The sequence below is a fragment of the Hippocampus bargibanti genome, linkage group LG20, assembly GCF_051943395.1.
Source record: "Hippocampus bargibanti isolate YZ-2025 linkage group LG20, ASM5194339v1, whole genome shotgun sequence".
In the NCBI taxonomy this organism is placed as follows: Eukaryota; Metazoa; Chordata; class Actinopteri; order Syngnathiformes; family Syngnathidae; genus Hippocampus; species Hippocampus bargibanti.
In genome coordinates, this window is record NC_142753.1 from 1,691,572 (window position 1) to 1,698,140 (window position 6,569).

Genomic DNA, 6,569 nt, shown 5'->3' on the forward strand with positions numbered 1-6,569 from the left:
AAACCGTGACAGGATCATTACCTGTCAAGTGTGCTTCGCACTTGCAGATCGCGATTGTTCTAGGCAGCTGTACTGCCTTCAGCAATTGTTAGAGTAACAATTCGTGGACTACATTTTTACCGGTTGTGGTTTTAAAAGCTCGAATCGCAAAACACGAATGACAAAACACATGCACGGACCCCCAACAGTATTGGCTATCAGTCCAAATGGTTACATCTTTCCCTTGAAAAATTGTGCATGCTTGAATTAATGCAGATAATTCTGCTGCTTGTGCTGAGTAATTGTACTTCAATGTTCCTTGAAATAGAATCTTTTTCTGCGTTGTAACTGCAAATCCCACTTTATTGCGGCCATCCTCCCCTTTTTTTGCCGACCCGTCAACAAAAACAACTTCACCTGTCAGAAGAGGTACGTCAGTCAGATCGGGTCGTGGTTTGGTGGAAATTTGGACTTGGCTCCCACAGTCATGTGGCGTTCCATCTATTGGGGTGGGTAGGAGTGACGCTAGATTTAACGTGCCACATCTCACGACCGTGATGTGTCCCTGTGATAGCAGTAACGCTGTGCAATGTAGATGTCGTGCAGGTGACATAAAGGCCATTTTTGTCTCTAACAACAGCACAGACACGGCATGGGGTACTTTCAATGTTTATGGATGAAATAACACTACTTCCGGTGATGCCTCAACCGCTAGAGCCGCTGCGAGCACTGCTTGGACACACTCAGGGGTTGCCCTTGCTACGGGATCAAGTTGCTGTGAATAGTAAGCTACCGGCCTCATTTTTGTTCCATGCTTTTGCATCAAAACTGATGTCATAAAACCTTAATAATAATAATAACAATACATTTAATTTACAAGCACCTTTCTGAACACTCAAGGACACTTTACAACAAAGACAACACACAAAACAGTAAAATCATGCATAAAACAATAAATAATAAAACAGCAGAATAAATTAGACCATGAAAGCAAGTTTAAAGAGGTGGGGTTTCAGGTGAGATTTGAAAGTAGGAAGGGAGTCAATGTTGCGGATGTTGGGTGGAAGTGAGTTCCAGAGTTTAGGTGCAGAGCGGCTGAAAGCTCTGCACCCCATCGTTGTGAGACGGGCAGAGGGCATGTAGAGGTGGAGGGAGGAAGAGGATCTGAGGGCCCGAGAAGGAACGGAGATTTGAATTAGGTCAGACAGATAGGGGGGGGGGCAAGGTTATGGATGGCTTTAAATGTAATCAGAAGTATCTTGAATTCAATATGGAGTTTAGCAGGGAGCCAGTGGAGCTGTTGGAGGACAAGGCTGATGTGGTGAAAGGAGGGGGTTTTAGTGATGATCCGGGCTGAGGAATTTTGGACTAGTTGGAGTTTATGGAGACATTTTTGATTGACCCCGAAAAGAAGTGAATTACAATAATCGATACGGGAGGTGACGAGACTGTGGACGAGGATGGCAGTGGTGTGAGGGGTGAGAGAGGGACGGAGACGATTGATATTGCGGAGGTGAAAATATGCAGACCGGGTTATGTTATTTATATGGGAGTGAAAAGATAGTGTGCTATCAAGGATGACACCCAGGCTCTTGACCTGAGGGGAGGGGGACACGGTTGAACTGTCAATGGTGAGAGAGAAACTGTTTGCTTTGTTAAGGGTGGATTTTGTACCGACAAGGAGAAGTTCAGTTTTTTCGCTGTTTAGTTTGAGAAAGTTATGAGAAAACCAGGATTTGATTTCTGAGAGGCAAAGTGTAAGGGATGCAGGTGGAAGAGAGGCGTCGGGTTTACTGGAGAGGTAGAGATGGGTGTCATCCGCGAAGCAGTGATAATAAAGAGAAGGGGCCCCAGAACAGACCCTTGGGGCACACCAGAAGACACAGGGGAGGACCGTGAAGTGAATGAGGTAATTTGGATAAACTGTGAGCGGCCAGTGAGGTAGGAGTGAAACCAACTAAGTGGGGTGTGTGTCACGCCTAGAGTGGAGAGTCGGTTGAGCAGGATGGGGTGAGAAATGGTGTCAAAGGCCGCAGATAGATCAAGAAGGATGAGAATAGAGACGGAGCCGGTATCTGCTGCTATGAGAAGGTCATTCGTGATTTTTATGAGGGCTGATTCAGTGCTGTGGCGGGGACCGAAACCAGACTGGAATTGTTCGGAGAGGTTATTGTGAGTGAGGTGAGAGTGGAGTTGACAGGCGACGGTTTTGCTTAGCTGTGACTGTCTGTTCAAACGGTTTTTCATAATTTAGCAAAGCAAGTACAGATGAGCTTATCAATTCTCGTTTGACTTCTTTGAATGCTTGGTCTGCACTTGACGTCCATTTTATCTGGTCTTGCAGTGTCATTTGACTACCATAAATCATGTCTGGTAATAGCCTGGTTATTTCTGAATAATTTGCAATCCATTCCCTGCAATAATTGCACAAAACCAATCTGTTTCTTTGTCTGTGGTTTTGGAGCAGCAGCGACTGCCTTCTTCTGTTTGTCTCCCACGACGCGCCCTCGCCCAGAAAGTGTGTGACCGAGATACACAACTTCCGCATTCCAAAGGTGCATTTTATCTATTGAGACTTTATTGCCCGTCAAACAATGGAGCAATGCTAAAGTGTCAGCTCTGCATTGTTCCTTAGATGTGGAATGCAACCAAGATGTCATCCACGTAGGATATAATCTGGCTGTCCTGCGGGGCGATAAAGGAGGCCAGGCAGCGCGCAATGGCCTCAGAGAAAATGGTTGGAGAGTCACAGAAACCTTGTGACAGTCTGGTAAACGTCAATCTTTCTCCGTTGAATGTAAATGTAAACCAATGCCGGCTGTCAGGATGCACTGGAATGCTCCAAAATGCAATACTCAAATCAATAACAGAAAACCACTTAGATTTTGGTCGAAGTGAATTTAATAATGTGTGAGGATTGGGCACGTTTGGTGCCCTCTTCTGGACAGCCTGCTTCACTGCTCGTAAATCTTGGACAAGTCGCCACTTATCGGATTGCGACATTCGAACCGGAAATATCGGTGTGTTGCATGGGGAATCGGGCATGATCTCAATATGCCTGCTTTTTGCAATGCACTAATTAGCGGCTGAACTCCCCTTTCAGCATATTTTTTCAAAGGATATTGTTTTATGATTGATCTTTGTTCAGTTTTCCCGAGAATAATCAGTGGTGGAGCGTCTTTGATTAGGCCCATATCCGCTGGCCCTGTGCTCCAGAGTGTTTGTGGGAGATGCTCGATCGCATTCTCCTCCTCTTCAGACAGCATATAAATGTCAGTTTGTCAGCTGAAATGAACAACAAGTAGTTGTTTTCTCTAACTAGTTGATGGGCTGTCGTAATGTCTGCTCACATCTCGGGTTACCACATGTGATTTGGAACAGAGCCAGCAAGATTATTTATCTCTTCCCATCCGCTCTGTTGCGGCTTGCCGATGGGGATGTGTGTGTGTTGCCCTGGTGAAAGAAGCGACTTGACCTCTTTCCCCACCCGTACTGTGGCAAAACACCACCGATCTTTCCAATATACATGATCAATGACAATAGTCTGTGACTCAAGGCCCAGAAAAGCTTTTGTGTAATCTAGGTCTGGTCCTGATGTCTGTTTAAATCGCATGCAGGTTGTCTGTTGCTTGCACGCTCCCTCCTGGTTGCGTCTGAGCATCTCGTCTCAATAAATTATTTGGACAGCGAGAATGTAAGACGACTTCTACGAGAGCTTTTCTCTCTGGGTCCGCTGGAGAAGAAATTGTTATTGTTTGTGATAATGGCAAGGGTTGTACTGACCCATTTGCTCCTTTCATGTGGACCTTATTTTTTTCCTGGTCACACTGTGCCACGATGCCATCGGCCCAGAACCGTTATGTCGGCTCCTGTGTCAACTAGAAAAACAGTTTCAATTCCTTCTACCAACAATGTTATTTCAGGTTTAGCCATGGGAAAGGTTTGATGTTTAAGCAAGTAATTTTCTATGTCAAAAATATAATTACTGTCGGCTAAAATGTCACTTTCATTCTCGTTAAAGGATGGGGATTCACACATGGGGAGGAGCAGAAGCCGTAATAAGCGCATCCTCGGTGCTGTCCCGTGTTAGTCATGCGTCGTCTGAGGACGTCTCAGGGTCATCCGTGAGCTTTTTTGAACGCCTATTCTCACTCCTGTGCATTTTCTTGCAACGTGTCCTCTCTTTCCACAAGTGAAACATTTCCCGTCTTTCCAAAATTGCAATTTCTCACGGCTCAATTTGGAGGGGTCAAACAACCCTTTTTGTTTGTTATTTGTGTAACGAAGAGCATTGTTTATTTTTGGTTTATTCTCAGCGTAGTAAATATTAGTCACGTGACTTTCATTTTATTTCTTTTTGTCTGCAAGCCTCTTGAAAGTCCGTGAATAATTTAAAACATCATCAATCGAGCATGTTGGCCAATTCAAGTTATGCCTTTTAACATATTGAATTACATCAGGAAGTTAATTTAAAACAAATTCTTATCTTAAAGATAGTGTATTGTCGGTGTTCAAAATACCTGACATGTTTCGGCGTCTACTTCCGCCTTCTTGTTCTTCTTCTTGTTTTAAATTAGATGTCAAGTAGACAGGATGAACTTAATGCAACTACATCAGGAAGTGCTTGATTCAGCAGATGTTGTTTTAGATGCGAATTAAACAAGTCTGATTGCGACTCGGGGATTCCCCCGTGTACTTTAAACACTGTTCGCAAACGATGGAAAAAAATCATCTGTTGCTTCGTCTTTCCTTTGGAGGCATTTAGTAATCTCTTTTGGATCTTTTATTCTCTGATATGCTTTGGAGCAACGTTCCATAATTTGCTCAAGTGCCCCCCCTCGATCTGCGAGAGCTCTTCGTACCGCATGTAACCTCCCACTGCCTGATTCCCATTGAACGGACCGACAATCGCACCATATTTAGATCCCGTAGTCAGCGCGAGTAATTTCAACATTTCCCCGGCATTGAGTCTATGGCTGTGGACAATGTCTGCCATCTCTTTCACATAATCGTCTGGATTTTCATTTGGGTTTGGGAGTGACCGTGCAATATCTTTAAATTCAGCTGGGGTCCACGGACAGTATATGAAAAACGGATTATCACTTCCTTGCATTGGCATTTCAACCATAGGGTACGCTTGAATTTGAAAATTTTCATATCCTGGTTCATGCAAGCTTTGCTCCAGCGGAGTGGTTGGATCGAGAGTTCGTTCCCCCCCCTCCACGGTTCCTTTGGAGCGCGTCTGATAATGCACGGGAGTTGAACTATTTTGCAGTTTAAACGAATCATCTAGACGGCAATTATTTTCGGAATTCTAATCAGTAGTTGTTACATTGGTTTGATTCATCCCCCACGGTGAATTAGAAAAGGAATTTTGTTGTTTCGTTGAATACGGAGGTAATATCGGATAGAGTCCTCCTAGAGTCGGAGGGGTTGGGGGCGCTTGGAGCTGCGGGGGATCCAGTGGAGCTCCAGTCGCAGCTGTAGTCGCGGCTGTATTTAAATCTTTGTCTCGTTTTTTGTTTTTACCTGCCGTTTTATTAGATCGTTTTTGTCTGGCCCTCTCAACAAGGATTTTACCCTTGAACCATTGTTCATGCATTTTTCTTTGTCTTTTAATCATAATTTGCTTAATTAATAAAAAAATATATACAATTTTAAAAAATAGTAACGTTTCTAATTCATAACAGTCATCTATATCACCGGAAAATCCGTATTTATTTTTTCACTTTTGAACAAACTGTGTTGATCCTTTATAATCTATTTCAGCTAACCGTTTTTTCTCAACAAATTCTTCTTCATCGAGGCAGACTGGCAACTGATATGATTTAACTTGTTGCCAAAGACGGGAAGACGTCCGCGTAGCCATGTTGGTGCCTGTAATTTACAGGAAATCGCAATCTTGTTCCGGCGTGGTTTTTTTTTTCGAAATAAAATATTTAGGTGCCAGCGCCGAATTACATTTTCATTAATACTATCGAAGCAGAGCGAATTATTAGAGTTCAATTTTCGCAACGTCCCCCTTCTCTCTCTCTCCCCCCCCCCCTTTTTTTTGCTTCTATGAATTTGCACCAGTTTTAACGCATAGGGTGGACTCTATAACTGGGTTCGTTCAGTAGGACAGCAATTCAAATTTACATTTGTGGTTTCTCCTTCTTTAACCCCCAAAAGGGTGAGGAGAACTTGCATACTGCATCCACAAAAGTCTGCTGTTTGAATCCCAATGTATATTATATGAATTACGACACGTTATCGCAATTCCAATCACACCCAGATGCGCTCACGGCGGAAACAGCCCGCGCGCGACAGACACAAGCTCGCAAGCTTTACTAACAGACCCACATGCTCACACATTGACTCACACAGGCACAGACATAGACACACAGACATATTGACACACGGACACACAGACACAAGGATGATCAGACCTTGTGCCCCCAAAAACTAAGCTCAGTTTAGCACTCTCACTACAGCAGAAACTAGCTTAATTTTTTGTTTTATCCTTCCAGTCCTTCAAAAGGATGTACTATCCAAAATCTTCCAAGACCTAAACAAATAGGCTCGTACTATCCAAAATCTTCCAAGACCCA

The 6,569-nt window shown here is 43.7% G+C and overlaps 1 pseudogene; it reads right to left on the reverse strand.

Moving 5' to 3' along the window:
• Positions 1-2,758: 2,758 nt before the first annotated feature.
• Positions 2,759-6,048, reverse strand: LOC148882625 (uncharacterized; annotated as a pseudogene).
• Between the last annotated feature and the right edge of the window lie 521 nt (positions 6,049-6,569).